Genomic DNA, 21,538 nt, shown 5'->3' on the forward strand with positions numbered 1-21,538 from the left:
TGGGGAGGGAGGTGGGCGGGCCGCGGAGGGGGGCCAATCACCACCACAGCCACAGACGGGCCGAGCCTTGCTAGTGGTGGTCGACCCTACCCAAACAAAGCAGCATGTGCTCGCGACGCGGGGCCCGGCTGCGGAGCTGAGTAGGGAAGCCACCTAAACACGGTGCAAAGAGGCTGCGCGCGGCGCTAGCCCACCCCAGGGCGCCGCCACCCCGGGTGCTCGGAGGGGGTTCCGGGTCCCTCCTACGGAGGGAAACCAAGGGGGCGCAGGGGCTCACGAGGGGTTCGCGAGTGCGCGCCGGGCGGAACCAGGAAGCGGCGCGCGCCGGCGCGGGGCGCACTCGGGACTGCGGGCTGCGCGCGCGGCCGGGCCTCCGCGCGCCACTGGCGCGCGCGCCCCCGTGGGCCCCGGCGGGAGGAGAGTCGGCGGCCAGAGCCGTCACCCCGGGCGGGGACCGAGTGCAGGCAAAGACGCGAGGTGGCCCGGCCGACGGAGGGAGCGAGCGAGCGTGAGATTGGGGCCGGAGGTGGCCGCTGGCACCCGAGGGGCAGAGCGAGGTAGGCGCTGCGGGGTGAGCCCTGGGCTCCGGGCTGGGGAGAAAGGCTGGGGAGCCCGCCCAGGCAGGGCCCCGCGATCTGGCCGCCCAGACGCCCGGCAGGCCAGCGCCGCCGCCATCGCTCCCGGGGCTGTGAGGCGGCCTCGGGGCTGCGCGCTGGTGAGGGGCGAGAGGGAGACCCGGGAGATGGGGGCCGGGCTGGGCCGTGGCGGGCTGCGGAGGGGGCGGGGGACAGTGTTGGGGCCCCAGAGGCGCGCGACGGCTGTTGTGTGGAGGCTGTGGCGGGGCGGAAGGTGTAGAGCATAAAAACTGTGCGTGCGCACAAGTCCGGGTGGGTGTGTGAGGGACCCCCCTCGCTGAGCTCTTAAGAGCGCAGGGGGCTGCAGTCAGCTGCCTCCTACTTCTGTGTTGCAATTCCGAATGGCCTCTGCCGACTCCTTGCTTTTCCTCCTTTTCTCAAAAGCGGTGTCTGGGACTCCTGGGGTTGGGGTAAGCCCGGGGGTGCCTGGTGGAGTGGATGTATTAGCAAAGCTTCAAGGAACAGTGCCTTATAAGGAGTTAAGACAACAAACACGAGCGTTTTGATAAGGCTATGGAGTGTGGGATCCCGCATCAGGACCCGCCAGGCCAGGGCTCGAACGTGTGGTAGTGGGATGCAGTGTGTTCTTTTTTTTTTTTCCTAGCAAGGATAAAGAGTTAAAAAAAAAAAAGTGCTCCTGGTGTCGGGGGTAGATATGGAGAGTCGGAAGGGGAGTTGTGTTACAAAAGCTGGTCTGAGGCTAAAGGAATCTGGCAAGACGGTCAGGCTGATCAAAGAGGAAAGAACTTGTGTGGAGCAAGAAGCGTTCCCAAACACTTGTAGCCAGCAGTGATGAGAAAGGCAAAGAACAGAACACAGCCGCAGCTTTTAGGCAGATGGGATTTATGAAAACCACCGGAATTTTTAAGGCAAAAAGATATTGTTTCTCTCTTCTTTCGAAGAGCCATGCCCAGCTTTTTCTTCTTGTCTCTTTTGATCTTAGTCATACCTTTGTATCAAATAAGTAGTACTGCTAGAAAGGACTTCAGGGATCACGCTAGTCTTTTATTTTACGGATGAGGTAACCGAGGCCCAGATGAGTGGAGTAAGTGGTCTGCTGGGTTTACACAGCTGGTTAGTAGTTCAGGACTCTCAGATCAGTACTCTTCCCAAAGCATAGAGAAACAGTAGATATTTGCCTAAATACAGTTCCATAAATTGTCACTGAAATGTCTTCAGGGAATGCTCCTTGAAAGGGCCAGTGTGTTACCAAATATACTGTCTTTTTTTTTTTTTTTCAGTCTTCACATGGTGTTTATAGCCTGCTTATATCTTAGGTTTCCAAAGTGGTTGGATAGTTGCCTGGGCCATAATAAGCCTTCAGCTGCTGGGTCTATATTATCTCAAAGAATTTTGTTTTTATCATTCAAATGACATAATAAAACTTTGCCTCTTTCCCCACTGTCTTCTGTTATTTTTCATTTGTTTATACTGTTTATATTTATTGGCCGTAGTTCGTAAGGGAGGATATATTTTATTTCGGGTGGCTTTTGTGTTCTCATTTCATTTTGTAACACTTTATGAACGTTGGATAGTTTCTGATCATTTCGTATGGGGGAATCCTGTTGATTGACTTTATTTTAAGGCTTTGAATTTTTTTTTTTTTGGTACCAATTTCGGTCTCTTGGGAGGTCACAGTTGTTAGAATTGTTAGTGCTAAATGTGACAAGGGGCTGGTGATTTTAAGAAAAATGTACCATGCGATGATTTGTGATTGTGTGGGTCATGTATAATTAAAATAAAACCACACCTTTGATCAGGTGTTATCTAGAAGATGAAAAATTCCAACCACTTGGTTGAGACACAGGAAAGTAATGGAGAGAACTTTTTTTGAAAAAAAAAAAACAAAACAGAAAAAAAAACATTGATTTCTATCATCAGCAGTTTGGTTATTGCATAACTTGAAGCTAAACTCTGCATAATATCTTTGCTGTATGCCCAACTAAATAAAATTATCCCACCTACTCATTAGTCTTGCCTTTTCACTATTCATACTTCTGCCAACAGGATATTCATGTGGATTGTGTTAAGCCATTTAAGGTGGATATGTTTTTTAGATGGGCACTTCAGGATATGTGTAGAAGGGGGAAAAAGTACTATCACTGTTGGGAGTGTTACAACATAAATATTTTGCTCAGCACTTCCTATTGTACCCTGACTTCTCATTTCATCTCCATTTTCTTGCTTTCAATTGATTTTGTCTTTCATTTCATTTACATATGCAAAAACCATGTCAGGACTAATCGAGGGTACCATTTTTTGCTTTTCTTGGTACCTGTGTAATTTTTTTTTTTTCCAAATTCTGTTATTGCTAGGATTTGAATTGTTTGTGGTTTATGTTAGGTATATGTTTATGAACATGCTTGTGGTAGTTCATTTGGCTTGTTATTGTGTGAACAACAGATGATGTAGGTAGTCTTATCTGACTGTAAAAGGAAGATGTTCTAAATAGGTAAATAACGAGCTCAAGGTTAGATTGCAGGTTGAAGGTGGAATCAAAGCAAGCCTCATTTTGTTCTAGTGCCCCACAAACATATATGTATTTCACAAAGTTATTCACAGACTTCTGGACTTTCTACCTACCAGTGACATTTTTTTTCCTTTTATTAGAGTGTAGATTACTGTATTATTCTTACAAAAAGAAGCAACAAAACCAAAAAAAAAAAAAAGTTTTTTTTTTTTTTTAATTTCTTTTGGTCATTTGACACTTATTCTTTTAAAAGCTATCTGATAATTCCAGGCTACTGAACTCTGAAGAATATTGTTTTACTACATAAGAAAGTATCAAAATACTTTGACCCTGGAACTGCTTAATAAGAATAAATGGTTATTTATTCTGAAGTATTCCTGTACCCAAATATGTGTGGTGCTTAAAGGGAAAAAAAATTTTTTAATCTGAACTTTGTGAATAGAAGTTTTGTAAAATCAGAAGTATTTTTTCCCCTGCAATGTTGGAAACACAGCAGTTTTATGCTTGTTTCTGGGAATAAGAAAGATTTAACAATCTAGTTTCCATCAATCAGGCAGGTTTTTTGCACATTTAAGTCGTAAGCATTGTAGTGATAAAAAGTTTTTTTTTAATTGCTTTCACTCTTAATTATAGCTTCTTTATTTGAAGTAAAATACTGACTTTGTTTTCTTTTAAGTGATGTTCCTTTACTATTGAAAAACCCAAGCCAGTTTGGAGAAGATTTTACATATTCAAATCTGTGATGTGTTTATTAATCAAAAGAGAGGAGTAATTTACAGGTGATTTTTAGTTGGTTGAATGAGACCCTCAACTTTTGGAGGTTTCAGGGTTTTAGATGACGTTTTATTACTTTTGTTAGTTTTGGTCACACCCATGACTTCCTTGGAAGGTATCTTTGAGGTTTAGTTTCCTTTTTTTTTAAAATGGTAATATTGGGGTGGGGGTGCTTCCTGTTTGTATTTTCAAATTTAGTTCCACATGTTAACCTGGTTGTAGCGTCACGTCTTTATTTTAAACATATAAGACTAACGTCAGATGCCATGTGGTTTGTCTTTGACCTGTTGTACATTGTACTGGTTCACGGCAGCTTTACTGAGTTAAACCTGAATACCCAATTGGGAAGACAAGACATTCTTGGATCTTTCTGAACTCTCTTCAAAGCTTAGGAGCCTTGGAAGGAGAGGCAAGACATTCTTGAATCTGTTCTCAACTCTCCTCAAAGTTGAGCGGCCTCGGAAGCAGTCTTAACAACAAAAGCAAAATGCAAAAATGCTGCTGCTGCTGTCTTCTCTCAGGTGAAATATACAGCATTGTACATGGATCCTTGAATGTTAGAGCTTTAAAGAGGAGTTGCCTTAGATTTGGAAACCCTGGTGGCGTAGTGGTTAAGTGCTACAGCTGCTGACCAAGAGGTTGGCAGTTCAAATCCACCAGGCGCACCTTGGAAACTCTGTGGGGCGGTTCTACTCTGTCCTATAAGGTCCTATAAGGTCGCTATGAGTCGGCAGTGGTTTTGCCTTAGATTTATGTAATTCAGAACCCCGTGTATTTAGTAGTGACTATGTGGGAGCCCTGGTGGTATAGTGGTTTAAGCGTTTGGTTGCTAACCAAAAGTTTGGCAGTTTGAATCCACTAGAAGGATACTGGCACGGTGGTTAAAGTGCTCAGCTGCCAACCAAAAGGCTGGCAGTTCAAACCCACCAGCTGCTCTGCGGGAGAAAGATGTGGCAGTCTGCTTTCCTAAAGATTTACAGCGATGACCAGTGTCACAAAACAATATGTGTGCTAATTGTTTTATGAGACGCTAGTTTGCTCAGCAAACCTTCATCTAAAGCACAATAATAATAATAAAAAAAGAATATATAAAGAACTACCATAAAACAATAAAAAAGAAAGAAAAAAGAAGATTTACAGCCTTGGAAATCCTATGGGGCAGTTCTCCTCTGTGCTGTAGGGTCTCTATGAGTCAGAGTCGACTCGACGGTAGTGGGTTTGGTGTTTTGGTTTAAAGGTAGGGTGAGGGCAGTAGTGGTTCAAGCGGTAGAGTTCTCGCCTTCCGGAAAGGAGACCCGGTTCGATTCCTGACCTCGAGTGCGGCCACCACTAGTCTGTCTGTGGAGGCTTATGTGTTACTGTGATGCTGAAGAGGTTTCAGCAGAGGTTCTAGACCTAGGCACACCAGGAAGAAAGGCCTGGTGATCTACTTCCGAAAATCACCAGTGAAAACTCTGTGTATCACAACGGTCTGACCCCACTGTGTATGGAGTCACTGTGAGCTGGTGGCAACTCGATGGCCCCTTACAGCAACAACATAGGTGGGTTGGTGGTTCACTGGGAGAATTCTCCCCTTCCACGCAGGAGACCAGCCCAGCCAATGCATTTCACATGCCGTCACCACCCTTCTGTCGTTGGAAGCTTGTGTGTTGCTATGATGCTGAACAGGTTTCAGTGGAGCCAGACTAGGAAGAAAGGCCTGGTGATCTGTTTCCAAAAAACAGCCAATGAAAACTCATGGATCACCACAGTCAGATCTGCAACCGATCACACTCTGTTCCGTGTGCATGGGGTCCCCATGAATCACCAGCCAGCTCCAGGGCAGCTGCTAGCAACAACAACAGCAATAGAGCTCTAGAGAAATCATTGTCAGGCCTAAAACTCTTCCTTGACCCTGCTGGGTAATTTTTAAGTGGTAGATCACTTTTAATATGAGTATTGGAGAAAGAGTTATATGGAGCATTGAGGAGAAGTACATGCTTGAGAGGATACGTTTAATATTATTTCAATGATGGAAGCAAGTGGTCTTTTTCAGGCCTTTAATCTTGTTCTAAGAAGTATAATGACTCAGTTGATTCCTCAATTGGAATTTAAATGTGTCTGCAGATTAGAGGCAGCTTACCGCACCTAAATTTTCTTTTTGGATCGCATTACTAAAAGAAATACTGCATTCTCATTTGCATAGTTACGCAGAATGCACTTTGCAAATGAGGTTAAATACATAAAGTGTCTTGACTTCCCATTTCCCTCCAATACTCAAGAAAGAAGAAGTTATAATTTGTCACATGCAGAACATATTCTTCTTCGGGTTTGTTCATAATAATTACATCCATTTTCTCATGTATTGTAATACCATGATGATGAAAAAGTCGTGTATTGATTGATAAAGAACATTTATCTTTTCCTACCTGCTTTTTTTTGGTGCTAGCTTGTAAAACGTACTGCGATACTCACTCTCTGTTTATTCTTTTGTTGCCTTTGGCATTCCGAATAACGTTTCTTCTTTATTTTTCTATGTGCTGCTAGTTTTTTGAGATGCTTGTGCTGACTCATATTTTTTAAATTATACTAAGATGTAGAATATGGTTAGAGATTCTCAGAAAATGTAAAAACTTTCCTTTCTGACTAGTTAGGGAAAGGTTGGGGAAGACAAGGGGAAATACATCGATGAGCCAGTCAATTGTTATTATCTGTTGGGATTAACTTGGTGACTAATATATTCAGTGTCCATCAGGCTAGTAAAAGTGAATTTGGCCTTACCCTGCAATGATAGCAGGACAAACCCAAGTGCTTTCTAATATGATTTGTTTTCCCTTGGTAGGGGATTTCTCAGCATATGGAAAATCAAGCCAAAGTTACCAGTAACAGTCACATCCATTATTTATATACCACTCTAGGCTATAGCTCTACTTTTCATGAGCTCTTCTGGGAAGATTCTTTATGTAAATAACGCACGTATTATACATTGTTGCCAACCACGCAACCCCCCCCCCATTTTCACAAGCGAGGTATGCACACATGATATGTGTGGGCACACTATGTGGGCATGTTATTTGTGAAAAAAATATGGTACTAGTTGTCAATATAATAATTATTATGCCATTCTTTTAAGAAAAAAAATTAATTCATTTTAAAAGTACTTAAAATTTTGTCTAAAACCGAGAGTTTTAGAAAATATGCCAGTGCCTAAAAGTAATACTTAATACTTATTGCACACTTGCTGTGTGCCAAGCAGACACTGTTTTAAGCTCTTGCCATGTTTGAACTCATGATCCTCAGAGGGGTGAAAGGTGAAGAAACGGCCACAGAGAAGTTAAGTAACTTGTCCAAGGTCACATTGCTAGTGTGTCAGGATTGGAGACAGACCCAGGCGGAGCTGACACCAGAGCAGCAGTCCTAACCACTGTGCTTAACTGTAGCTTTGCAAAACCACATTTGGTCTCTTTAAAGCTTATATTTCTTTCTATTCCAAAATGGGCTCTTGTTTTAATAGAAAATATTTTTATATGTTTGGTTGCTTTTTTTTAAGTTTATGAATATTGGTGATAAATATTTTTACAACTAGGGAATATAATCCTGGTAGAAACTGTATTAACGCAGAGAGAGTCTTAATGTTTACTCTAAATTGTCCTTGGTTGTTCTTGCACAAATGTTACCATATACCTCATAAGAGCAGAGTTCTCAGCTGTCCCCGTGGCCTCTGTTTACAAACAGAAGGGTTATTTGTGCCAGTGTGGTGGAGTCCTGTGACGTGTGTCTGTTGACTGAGAATTCAAGTATCCATCTCATTTTATGCACAACTCTATTTGGAAAGGATTTATGGTTGTCTTGTTTTATTGAAGCTTTTTAGAGCTACTAATTATGATTTCTGAGATAGAGAAGAATTTTGATTATTTGGGGTAATTTTTAAGAAAATTGAACCAATTGTATGTTTAGAGCTAGGCAAAGATCCCTAGAAACTGGTCCCAGAAATGTGTTTCTTTTACTGTTTGTTGCTTACTTTCTCTCACACTTTTCCTTGGGGGCGGAGAGGCGGGGTGGATTGAAGAGTTAAATCTTGGAGATGTAACGCGCTAAAGCGTGTAGTGATTTGAATTTGAGAGATCAAGACAGGTACAGAAAAAACAATTCCCTGTGCAGAAAGTATAAACTTGTTCAAATAAACAGAGGATGTTAGCTTCCAGGATTGTCAAACTGTCACCTTTGACCAGGGCTGAATTTTCTTTGAATGTTGACAGAAGTTACCGTGTCAGTGGAAAAAGCTTACTGTGAAGTATCTATAACTCAGAATTTCCTTATGTTTGTGTCAGAGATCCTACAATTAAAGGCCCATTTTTTTTTGTTTTGTTTTATTTTGTTTCTTTCCTATGTCTGATGAGTATGAAAAACCTTAAGCGGGGTTTTCCAGCCTTTAGAAGAGAGTAAATTAGAAAGTTTGTGGAAAAACTACTTTGTGTTGTCTAAAATTCAGAGCCTACAGCTGGAGGTAACTCACTATGTTTTTATGAAGAATGGGACTTTTAAAATCTAGCCTGGGGGAAAATATTTGAAATAAGCTATGTTCACAAATATCATTGTAGCGTTCGTATATAAAAGAAGCTGTTGAGCACTTCGTTTATTAAAATACTAAAAATTAGTTTATGAGTGTTATGATACAGCTTTCTTCAAGGTAGTCCGAGTTTTAAATAGGTATAATGTTATGTCTTGTTCCGTTTATTATTTCTAAAAATAGCAGACTAGAGATCTACAGGAATATACAGCATTTTACAAAATGAAACAGTTTACCCTGAAGATTAGGTTTTTAGGACTTGGGATCTGTTTCTGGTGAAAAGTGTGGGAGAATTATAACGAGAATTGAATATTGTAGAGCCTAATTCCGAGAGGTATGAAAGGTCTACTATACAAGGATGCAGTTATATACCCCCTTTTTTTGGTTACTGTTTCAGTTATATAACTACATATTGATACACTGAAGCCCTGCGTGTAAGCATATTTTAAAGGTCAGTTTATACTGCAGTGAGTTTAAATATCAAGTAAAAATGCAGATTTCATTGCGTCACATAGAGAGATTGGTCTTCCTTCTTTACTGTTGAAGATGTTAAAATAAAATAGAAAATATTTGGCTTCCTGAACGACATGGCTACACTTAACGTGCTGAGTTGGGGTTGAAGCATGACCCCTTGATTTTGCAATCCCAGAGCAAAGCACATAGCTTTAAAAGGAATGAGTCCTTAAGTAAAATATCTTGTTACCTTAAGCACACATTTTGAAAGTTCGTCCTAAAAATGTGACATCCTCAAAATTTATGGTACTGAATATTTACTTATTCAAACACGAAGAGGTCTAGTTTGGACAGAACGTAATATTAAGTTCCAGGTGTAGTGGTAAATTTGAACAGGACACAAGAGTGGCTTTTATGGAATAAACCATAAAGAAAATACTTGATAAATTTGACTACATAAACATTACAAACGTCTTTATGCCAAAAAATGCCAGAAACCAAAGATAAATGACAAAATGAGAAAAATATTTTAACATATATGACAAAGGGTTATGGGTTAATATTCTTAATATATAAAAGACTTATGCAAATAGAGTTCTGCCAATGGGAAAATGAACAAAAGAAGAAATACAGATGGCTAATAATCATATAAACAGTGCTCAATTGGTCTAGTAATAAACAGATGCAAATAAAAACAGTGACATAATTTTTCCAGTTACCAAATTTACACAGATTAAAAATATTGAAAAAACTAAAAGTGTTGTTTAGGCACACGGGGAAACTGGCACCTTCTTTGGTGAGAAAGCAAACTGGTACTTTTTTTGGAAGGCAATTCGATACCTGTATTGAAAGCCTTAAAAATATATATACCCTTTGACCTAGGAGTTCCATTTAGATTAATTTCTTTCTAGGACATTATCTGAAATACGTTCAACAGTTTGTGTACAAGAATGTTCCTCACAGTGTTATTTACAATAGTGATAGATTGGAAACAACCTCAGTGTTCAGTATTTGAGGACTGAGGAACTAAATTGAGGTGTATCTATACAATGGAATACTACTCAGTCATTACAGTCATTTTATAAAACCCTATTTAATGACCTAGGTAAAATTTACAATATATTACTAAGTGAAAAAGCAGATTACAAAAACAGTTACATACAATTGTGCTTGGAAAAAACATATACTAGGCATTGAAAAAAGATTGATTGCTTCTGGGTTGTGGGATTCTGGGTAGGGTGTGTGTGTGTGTGCTCGCGCGCGCGTGCAAGCATGCATGTGTCATTATTTTCTAATTTTCTGTAATAAACAACCATGAGCAGGGAATACTTTTGTAATCAGGGAAAAAGTTATTTTTAAAAATGACTTTTATGTATTGATATCTTAGACTGCAAAACCTGCTTTTGTTTTCAGGTAGCGTTTCCTTTTTAGGAGCAGAAGAACAAGTCGCTTGTGGTGTTTGTGTTAAATTTTTGACATGATAGACTTATTATATGGCATCTTTTGTTGAAGAACTCACTAAAATCATCCTAATTATGTGTTTAACCTTTTCAGAGTTAAAACAATGTGAACTTGGGGAGTAAGGTATTTTCTACACTTGATGGAATACCTCATATTTTTTATAGAGAAGCTGATGGAGGACCATATTGCTTTCTTCATGTGTGTGCTCTGTTGAATGCCCAGTCATTTCATATTGAAGATGTGTGATTATTTTTTAACTTTGGAGGGGGGGGGACTGTCCTAGTTTATTTGAACTTCTTGCAACTCTTAGCATTGCACATGTCAGTATATTCTCTGCCTTAGCTTTTGTATCGCTTTAGGTGTCTTTCCTGATGATACCTACAAAGGCTGCTGGGCTTATGGATTTCTCTTTCTTGTAATTCCATTAGTCATACTTAATGACTTCTCTAAATGTTTATTATGTTATTCATTTGGGAATATCTGGTAAAGGTACTCTCTAGTGCAAGGCGCTTTCCCTTGGGTATATGTCATCACTAATACCAGAGACTTGTGTTCTGCCTTAGTTAAATTCACATTAAATAGTTTTTTTGTAACTAAGATTCATGCTTAAAAGCACTTCAACATTTTAAGTAGTTTAAAAAAAGAAGAATGAAAATAAATTACAAGTTGATCTTCTAGGAGAATTTGGAGTGTAGCTACTCAGGTCTTATCACCTTCTGTAAATAAAATTACAGCCTTAAAAATATATGCATTTCTGAGCCCAACAGAAGACCTACTTACTTCATATAAAATTCAGTTAAGTAAAAATCCACCTGAACTTGGATTGCCTTCAAATTTACTGTAATAAAATTTGATATTATAGAATTTTATTTTAAGCAAGTTTGGGGAATACTAAAACATAACAGAAAGCATATAGTACCTTTTAGTGCTTTTTAAACCTAAACCCATTAAGAACTAGTTACAGTTTATGAAAGTAAATATTTTCATGTATTAAAGATAAAACTATAAGCCTATATTACCTAATAGGCTTATAGTTTTATCTTTAATATGTGAAATAAATAAATACATAAATAAATCCTTTTATTGATTCATGGTTCTTTGTTTACTTGTTATATTTTACTGCCTCTGACTCCAGAAAATGTGATAATCTGATTTAATCCAAATTATGTTTTCCTTTGGTTTCAGTTCGTTTACAGTTGCTAATTTTCCTTGTAACCTGTTGTATCAATGTGATGTTATTGTAACCAGTCAGAATAGTCCTTTTTTTCTTGTTTTGTGTATCTGAATCATTTTTACCAAGCAATGAGATATTTTAAAAATTAGTTAAATTTAAGGTCCGAAATTTGGCATCATATATTTTATAATATGGCATCCATAAGTTATAGGACATATTTTAAAAATTAATATATAAAATCATTTATTACTCTCTTCATTTAGAACTGGTTAGTGGATTGTGTTCTAGCCTTTATGTGATTTGTGACGACTTAGGTATCCTGACAAGGATAAGTCTTTTTCCAAGTCATAAATCTTAAGTTTATCTGCATTAAAGGTGCTCAAATGTATGCAAGGCTCAAAAGACTATTCAAAAAAAAAAAAAAATGACTTGTTCCAGAAGTTAACGATATAACTTTAAAACTCTTAAATCTACTTTCTGTCTCTTAGCTGCTAGAGGATCTTTTGAGATTGTATATGTATGTGTTCATATAAAAATACTTTAAAAGAGGGTAAAGAAATTTATTCCAAAATTTTACAGTAATTGGGTTACCAAACTAGGTATGACTTAATTCTAAATAAATATTTGTTGACTAATGAATAAGCGGGCTGTGCGATCACGTGTGCTTTAAGGCAAAGTTATACAACAAGTTGGTATTTTAAGCTATATATTCCAGTGATTCTAACCATTCGGAGATGAGGGGACTCCTTGAGACTCTAATGAAGCCATCTCTCTTCCCAGTAAAATATATTGTTGTTAGTTGCTGTCAAGTCGATTCTGACTCAGGACCACCCCATGTGTGCAGAGTAGAACTGCTCCATAGGGTTTTCAAGGCTCTGACCTTTGAGAAGCACATCACAAGGGCTGTCTTCCAAAGTGCCTCTGGGTGAGTTTGAATCACCAACTTTTTTGGCTAGCAGTCAAGCGCTTAACCGTTTGCGCCACTTAGGGACTCCATAGTAAAATGTATACACACACATAAAACTTTGCATATATTTCCAGGGGCTCATAGACTCAGGTTAACATCCCCTAATAACCTTTCATTAGCACAAGGTGCATACGGAGAGGAGATAACAAATAATCCAAATTCATGGTTAAAACAAACCTGTAGTCTGATCTTGTTGTCTGGAGACTCAGTAGAGACTTGTTTCTCCAGGAACCAGGGCTTTAAACTGACTGAGTGCAGTTCGACCCCCTGCTGAGAATCTGCATTTCCACCCCAAATATATGGGAATACATAAAAATCACCTGGGGATCTAGTTAAAATGTAGATTCTGATTCAGTATATCTGGTGTAGAAATGCAGATTCTCAGCAGGGGATCAGACCGGACCAAACTGGTTCAAAGGTCTGCTGGGAACTCAATAAATATCAATCTACTTCATCATTTTCAAGGTCTGCATTTCATTGTAAAGCCATGCCATAATTTAATCAAGTGATATCTATTAATGAATGTTGAAGTTGTTTCCAGTTTTTCACTTTTATAAATAACACTGCGGTGCAGATTCTTAAACTGAGTGGATCTTTTCACCTTTATCGGACTGTCTCCTTATGTAAGTTCTAGAAGTGGAATTGCTGAGCCATTTCCATAGATGGTACCAAACTGCCCTCCAGAAAGACTGTCCCAATCCACATGCCCACCGGTAAATGGTACGCAAGCTGATGGCCATCTCCCCACATCTCCTTAACTGAGTGTCGACAGCCTTTTCATCTTCCGAGTCTCTCATTTTTGTTTGTATGTCTTTGATTTCTAGCAAGATTGGGCATTGCTTCATATGTTTATTGGCCATTTTGCTTTTTTGTGATTTGCCTTTTTATAGCTTTAGCTGGTTTTTCTGTTATAGGTGTCTGAGTTTTCCCGAAGATCGTCGTATCTTACGTATTACAAATAATTTCCTCCCAGTTCAAGTTTTTCAGCTTTCAACTTTGTGTAGTATTTTTTGTTGTATAAAAAATGTTAATTTTTTATGTAGTCTAATAGTCTTGTCTTTTCTGATATGGTTATCAAGAGATGCTTAGAAAACCCATTCCTATACAAAGATGATAAAAATTTTCATTTGTATTTTAGAATGTTTTATGGTTTGACTTTTTTTTTTTTTTTTGCATTGTCTCTTGACCCATTTGGAACCTATTTCTGTGTAAGAAATGAAAGGAGGATTTAGCATTATTTTTTTCCTAATGATTATAAAAGTTAGTATTTATTCCTTACCATGTGCGAGGCACTGAGCTAAATGTTTGACAATTAACAACTTTAAATCAATTCCAAAGGGCTAGCCAGTTATTCACAATATTATTTATGGAATAATCTCTTTCCCCCACTTTAAAGTGCACCTCTGTCGTATGTTGTTATAGTCGATTCCAACTCATAGCAACCCTATAGGACAGGGTAGAACTGCCTCATAGCGTTTCCAGGGAGCGGCTGGTGGATTCGAACTGCCGACCTTTTGGTTAGCAGCTGAGCTTTTAACCACTGTGCCACCAGGGTGCCATCTTTATCATATACTAAGTCCTTACGTATATTCAGATCTACTTCTTATCTTTCCCTTCCATAGATCAGCGTGTCTCTGAATATACCACATTGCTTTTACTGTTAGACATTTTGTTTAAATCATTAAAAATTTTTCAGAGAATAAGCCAGAGAGGTGAGAATGTTGCATGAACTTTGTTTGAAATATGTGTTAGGATAGACTTTTCATATGTCTAGACCATACAAAATGAATTTCATGTTCTTTGAACAGATGGTAGATAATCACCAGTAGTTCCATTAAAGGGTTGCTAGCTTTTTTTTTTTTAGGTTTAGTGTTCTTAAACATATCTTCCTATAAGGATTATGTAACAGAGGAGTAATTAAAAAAAAAAAAATTCCGTATACTTATAACTCAAACAGTATGATTTTATTTTAACATATCAATGAATACAGTAAGACCTGCATAGGATTGCTTTCAAAATTTTCTCCTTTTAAGCAGAATATAGAAAGTTATAAATGTTACAGATAAGACATATATGAACTAGAGAACTGTAAGCAAAAGTTATGTAGGAATATGTAAAATATTTGTCTTATAGACCAGCACTGTCCAGTACATAAAATATAATGTGAGCCACAAAAGTAATTTTAATGTTCTAGTAGCCACCTTAAAAAAGTAAAAAGAAACAGTTGAAATTAATTTTAATGATGTATTTTCTTTAGCTCAATATATCCAAATATTATCATTACAGTGTGTAATCAATATAAGTTATTAATGAGATATTTTAATTTTTCATAGTAAGTTTTCAAAATCTAGTATGTTACACCTAAAGCACTCTTAATTTAGACCAGAAATACATAAACTGTGTTTAGATTTCATTAAACTTTTAGTTGATAAACTAGATTCGCATACACAAGTTGTTCCAAGCATACTTAAAAAGTTTTCCAATCACTGGATCACACATCAGTTTTTAAGTTTACAGTTAGTGAACTAACCACATTTCAAGTGTTCAGCTGCTAACCAAAAGCCCAGTAGTTCAAACCCACTAGCCATCCATGGGAGAAAGATGTGGCAGTCTGCTTCGTAAAGATTATAGCCTTGGAAACCCTATGGGCAGTTCCCCCCTGTCCTGTAGGGTCACTATGAGTCCAAATCGACTTGACAACAATGGATTTTTTTTTTTTTTAATAGCCTATGTGGTTACTCTATTGGACAGCACAGTTATAGAACTTCTTTTAAAAAAATAAGATAAAATATAGGCTGTCTCCTACTTTATAACACGTAGCCTACAAGTGACTTGGGTACAAATAGGTCTCTTAATCTCTGTGGGATTTGAAGCCACTGCTCTCTAAGGGAGCAAAAGCTACTTTTACCTGAAGAAGGGGATACTCTTACGGCTTCCCACCAGATCCCCAGCCCCACCCCAGAACACACACAAATCCACCCTCATTTGGAAGCTACTGCAACATCACATGGTTAAAACATCCACATCCTTGGAGTTCCATATTTCTGTGTACTTGTAGCCTACAGTTTTCTACAGTTCTCTTTTCTCAAGAGTAGAAGGGCAATCTCTGCTTTATGGGGAAGGAGATGGGACGCAGAAAGAGGTAGAGGGACTGTCAGTGGCGTCACTAGGGTTCGTGTCACCCAGTGTGGTAACTCATGATGTCATCCCCCCATGAACCTCGTCCTATACCAGACCATACAGAACCCTTAGTAATGTTTAGTATCCATTCTAATCATAGAATAATATGTGCTAAATATAGTTGTAAATTGCTTAAAGGCATATTTCTTAAATTATATGAATGCTAAAAACAGAATTGATTTGTAAGATCTTTCTACATTGAATTACAATATTATTAGTTACAACATTATCGGTAACTGAGCGGAAGCCTTTTTTGATTGTTCTCCTACTTTTCCTTTAATTACTGCTTCAGTCCCCAAAAAGTTATTGGTATGGGTTCACAAATACTAATTTCCACAATATTGTACCTAAAACATCAGGAGATTTGACAAAATCAGCGATTGTGTAAAAACACCCGGCAACAACAAAAACAGCCGTGCAGACGAAACCATGTGATTCAAAGCATCATTGTAATTGGGTAATAATGACAGCTCTGACTGGAAAAACTAAACAATCCCCAGTGGCTAGTCACTAGGAGGGTAGCAACCACCCCAGGAGACAGTGTCAGAGAGGGTGACACCAAAATTACTGTCTATAAAATTTTTGTGCAGTGTTTCAACAGAAATTTATTATTTTTAATAAAAATATCCCTGTAGTTAGATATAACAACAAAGATATTTTTTTTGTAAGCCCAGCTGACATATCAATATACCTACAAGGCTAAAACTCTATGCTAATTTACTTTTTGAACGTTAGTTTTTTCCTGGTATCCCTGGCTAGAAGTGCTAATGTATTTTCCTTCAGAAATAAAGTTATGAAGGATAATTAAGTTTTGTGGGATTGTAGATCAACTGAGAGTTTGTGGGCTCTCCTAGGAATTTCTCATTGATTTATAACTTTGTTTGTATTGGAAAAAAGCTCCACGTTCTAAACAACAAACAAATGTACAAATGGCTTCATGTGTGAGGGGACTGGGCAGGGAGCGGGGAGGGAAGGGGTCAGAGAAGGAGTTAGGGTTTGCCTATTGTTTTCATTAGGAATCCCTGGGTGGTGCAAACAGCTAACACAGTCAACAGCTAACTGAAAGGCTGGAGGTTTGAGTCTACCTAGAAGTACCTCTGAAGAAAGGCCTGGAGATCTACTTCTGAAAAATCAGCCATTGAAAACCCCAAGGAACACAGTTCTACTCTGACAAACATGAGGTTGAATTGGCTCAGTAGTAGCTAGTTATTGTTTTTATTACGGAAGGGTACAGTGGCCACAGTATTGAACTTTGATGCATTGGTCTAAATTGTCTTTTGTCACCTAGACGACCTTGCTCTTGACTCCGGAACTAAAACAGCCCATCCTGTTTTAGGTATAGACCAACTGTTGAATCATTTTTAGGCAGAGTTTTTGTTACTTTGCCTCAGTGGGTTTTTGTTTGTTTACTTGCTTTATTTTTTGAAACTGAGTTTGCCTAGAAAAGAATCTTATTCGTCTTTTGGTATTCATTTTCATGGGATACATAAAGTTGATTGAAATTTGCTGAGATCTAGTTACAGATGAAAATTTTCCTTTCAAAAGAGATACCCACCCCCCCCGCCCTCAAATTTCTTTCATCTTAGGAAATATCTAAAAGAGAAGAGTAATTTTTGGTTCAGTATAGATGAGATAAGGAGTGCTGGGGACACAGTGGTTAACTTGCTCAGTTGCTAACCAAAAGGTCAGCAGTCTGAACCCACCAGCTACACCACGGGAGAAAGATGTGGCAGTCTGCTTCTATAAAGATTACAGCCTTGGAAACCCCGTGGGGCAGTTCAGCTCTGTCGTGTAGGGTCGCTATGAGTCAGAATCAACTCGATGGCAGTGGGTTTTGGTTTATAAATGAGACGATGGGCAGTTGCCTCCCTGAACTGCCAAGCCCCCGCTATGGCTGATAACTGTATGTGTGGAAGACTGAGCGAATAGCTGCAGGAGGCTGACCTGGTAGAGAGATTCTGGAAGCTATGTCATACCTAAGCCCCACTTTCCTCCATTTTTGAGGCCTGCTTCCTACTTTATGTCAATTGTCTTTTTAGATCTCTGATCCTTGAAGAAGCCTTTGAAGAAATGGTTACATTGTCTTTGTTGCTTTGCATATTGGTTGACATCTAAACCAAATTAGTTGGCTTTTTACTTTTACATAAAACACTCAGTAGCTTTTGCTACTAGGTGGGCTTTAGGAGCCCCTTTATTTTAGTATGGTGCCAGAAATAGGTTAATTATAAACACTTAAAACATCCTGATGCAATGTATTGAATGGAAATTATTCCTCAATAGAACTGACAAGAGAAAAAAAAAATCCCTTTCTTCCAGATATAACATGACAAGCTATTTTAGAGTATTTAACCTATTTCCTTGAAGCTGAAAATTGAAGAGCACATACAGAAGTTACCATGCTTCACGGAATCTGATTCTTTTGTTTTCAAATTCATTTTATTGATTCCACCGGAGATTGTTGTGTTGGAGTGAGGAACAAGTGGGACACTTTCAAGTGTTTCCAGACCTTTTTGCTATCCAGTTTTCATGTAATGGTATTTGTTGTTGTAAAAGAATTTGTCCTATATTTTATTATTTGGGAAAAAAGAAGAAACTACACGTGTGCTCGCTGCTTTCTCCCTTGTGCTGCTGTGTTCTTGTGGGTAGGAAGTGGAGCCCCTCTGTGAATTTTTAACTTGATCCTCTGTAGTTTAAGTAGCTTGTAGAGATTGGATCTGTAAATCATCTTTGAAAGAGAAATGATTTGATTTGATACGGCAAGCACGGACGTTATCCTCAACAATAAAACTGTCTCCTGGACAAGCTAGACTCTGCCACACTAAAATGATCTAAACTGTAGAATCATTTAATTAGTTCTGTGCATGTTATATCTCCATAAAGATGATCGGCTTTCAGCAGGGATAAACAGATGTCCCGGTGTTATCAGAAATTGCTTTCACATTGCCCGGGCTTTGAGAAAAGCCAGTGAAGCTACCCTTACTAGTCTGATTTTGTTGAGATGCCTTTGATTTTATCCCCCACAATATTGGTTTGCTTGGACAGACTTTGTTGTTTGCCTATAATATTCAGGTGGTATCCTTTTCTCCCAGTAGAAATAAAGAGAATATAATAATAATTAAAAAAAAATTAGTGTAGTATAATGTGTATGACATTAAGGATATCATACAGAAAGAAAGCAAAAGGTCATTAAAAAGACAGGAAAGAAAGAAAAGACCAAAAATGGATGTCAGAAGAGACTCTGAAACTTGCCTTTGAATGTAGAATAGCTAAAGCAAATGGAAGAAATGATGAAGTAAAAGAGCTGAACAGAAGATTTCAAAGGGCAGCTCCAGAAGATGAAGTAGTATAATGAAATGTGCAAAGACCTGAAGTTAGAAGACCAAAAGGGAAGAACAGCTCAGCATTTCTCAAGCTGAGAACTGAAGAAAAAAAGCCTCGAGTTGCAATGTTGAAGGATTCTGGTTAGGAGTTTGGCTGCTAGCCCAAAAGCCAGCAGTTCAAATCCGCCAGCTGCTCCTTGGAAACCCTACGGGGCAGTTCTACTCTGTCCTACAGGGTCACTGTGAGTTGGAACCAACTTGACAGCTCCTAACAACAACAACAACAGTGACCAAAATATTGAACAACGCAGGAAGCATCAAAAGAAGATGTCAGGAATATACAGTCACTGTTGTTGTTTGTTGTTAGGTGCCATCAAGTCGGTTCCAACTCATAGCAACCCTGTGTACAACAGAATGAAACACTGCCTGGTCCTGCGCCATCCTCGCATCCTATAAACATTACAGCCTAGGAAGTAGCATATGATCAAAAAGTGATGGTATTGAAGGAAGAAGTCCAAACTGTACTGAAGGCATTGGCGAAAAGCAAGGCTTCAGGAATTGATGGGATGCCAGTTGAGAGGTTTCAACAAATGGATACAACGCTGGAAGCGCTCACTCGTCTATGCCAAGAAATGTGGAAGACAGCTACTTGGCCAACAGAGATCCATATTTGTGCCCATTCCAAAGAAAGATGATCCAACTGAATGCAGAAATTATCGAACAATATCATTAATATCATACGCAAGTAAAATTTTGCTGAAGATAATTCAAAAGTGGTTGCAGTAGTACATCGACAAGGATCTGCCAGAAATTCATGTAAGATTCAGAAAAGGACATGGAACAAGAGATTTCATTGCTGATGTCCGATGGATCTTGGCTTAGAGCAGAGAATACCAGAAAGATGTTTACGTGTGTGTTATTGGCTATGCAAAGGCATTCGACTGTGTGGATCTTGACAAATTATGGATAACATTGTGAAGAATGGGAATTCCAGAACACTTAATTGTGCTCACATGGAACCTGTACGTAAACCAAGAGGCAGTCGTTCAAACAGAACAAGGGGCTATTCCGTGGTTTAAAATCAGGAAAGGTGTGTGTCAGGGTTTTATCCTTTCCATATTAATTCAGTCTGTATGCTGAGCAAATAATCTGAGAAGCTAGACTATGTGAAGAAGAGCTCGGCATCAGGACTGATTTGCAGATGACACAACCTTGCATGCTGAAAGGGAAGAGGTCTTGAAGCGCTTACTGATGAAGCTCAAAGATGATTGCCTTCGGCATGGATTACACCTTAACACAAAGAAAACAAAAATCTTCACAGCTGGACCAATAAGCAACATCATAATAAACGGAGAAAATATTGAAGTTGTCAAAGATTTAATTTTACTTAGATTCATAATTCAGTGCCCATGGAAGCAGCAGTCAAGAAATCAAATGACATATTGCATTGGGCAAACCTGCTGCAAAAGACCTCTTTAAAAGTGTTAAAAAGCAAAGGTGTCACTTCGAGGACTAAGGTGTGCCTGACCCAAGCCATGGTATTTTCAGTCATCTCATATGCATGTAAATGCTGGACAATGAATAGGGAAGACTGAAGAAGAATTGATGCCTTTGAGTTATGATGTCGGTGAAGAATATTGAATATACCGTGGACTGCCAGAAGAATGAACAAATCTGTCTTGGAAGAAGTACAACCAGAATGCTCTTTAGAATAGCAAGGATGGTGAGACTTCGTCTCAAGTTCTTTGGATATGTTATCAGGAGAGACCAGTCCCTGGAAAAGGACATCATGCTTGGTAAAGTAGTGGGTCAGCAAAAAAGAGGAAGACCTTCAATGAGATGGATTGACAGAGTGCCTGTAACAATGGGCTCAAACATAGTGATAATTGTGAGAATGGCACAGGACCAGGCAGTGTTTCATTCTCCTGTACATAGGGTCGCTATGAGCCAGAACTGACTCATCTCATCGGCACCTAACAGCAACAACAATGTATATTTATTTAAATTTCAATGTATTTAATACTAGATACTAGAATCTAAGTTCTGTGAAGGTATGTCCATTTGTTCACTGCTATATCTTCAACATCTAGAAGAGAACTTAGTATGTAGATGCTCAACATTGTTAAATAAATACTTATTATTTCTATGAGAGGGTTGATCCAATTACATTTTTTTTATGATAGGGAGATGTTTTCTGATTTATGTTGAAAAGCATTGGTTGGTGTTGAAGAAACCTTGTTTCCACTTATTCCGCTTTAATTTCAATACAGAAGGTGTATCCAAAGACTGCTTCAGCCCTCAAAAGGTCTGAAAGTGTGAGCTTCACTGTGAAAGAAAGAAGAAAAGAGAGGAAAGCCAAAGTCTCTTTGTCTCCTTTGGGTTTCGGCATTAAAGATGAAAGAAACGGCTTTTTCTTTAATGACCTTTTTGCTTGAAGATTGACTAGGCAATTTTTCTTTCCCTAGGTTTTGGCTTTTGCTGTGTACCTAGACTCGGCAGTTATGCATAAACCATGAGTATACAAAGACCAGTTAATTCACCAGCTTGTTGCATAC

The 21,538-nt window shown here is 38.7% G+C and overlaps 1 protein-coding gene across 4 annotated transcripts in view; it reads left to right on the forward strand.

Moving 5' to 3' along the window:
* The first annotated feature begins 424 nt into the window (after positions 1–424).
* The window catches only part of LOC100669299 (signal transducer and activator of transcription 5B), a 73,173-nt gene continuing 52,059 nt past the window's right edge, over positions 425–21,538 (forward strand). For 2 of the 4 annotated variants that reach the window (XM_023553698.2, XM_023553699.2), the window contains exon 1: positions 425–557. The gene's annotated coding sequence lies outside the window, so the exon portion shown is untranslated. Of the gene's footprint in view, positions 558–4,110; positions 4,401–21,538 lie in introns of those variants that run through there. The other 2 variants (XM_003414237.4, XM_064271071.1) reach the window with 2 other exon arrangements.

This window comes from Loxodonta africana, chromosome 18 (genome assembly GCF_030014295.1).
Source record: "Loxodonta africana isolate mLoxAfr1 chromosome 18, mLoxAfr1.hap2, whole genome shotgun sequence".
Taxonomy (NCBI): domain Eukaryota; kingdom Metazoa; phylum Chordata; class Mammalia; order Proboscidea; family Elephantidae; genus Loxodonta; species Loxodonta africana.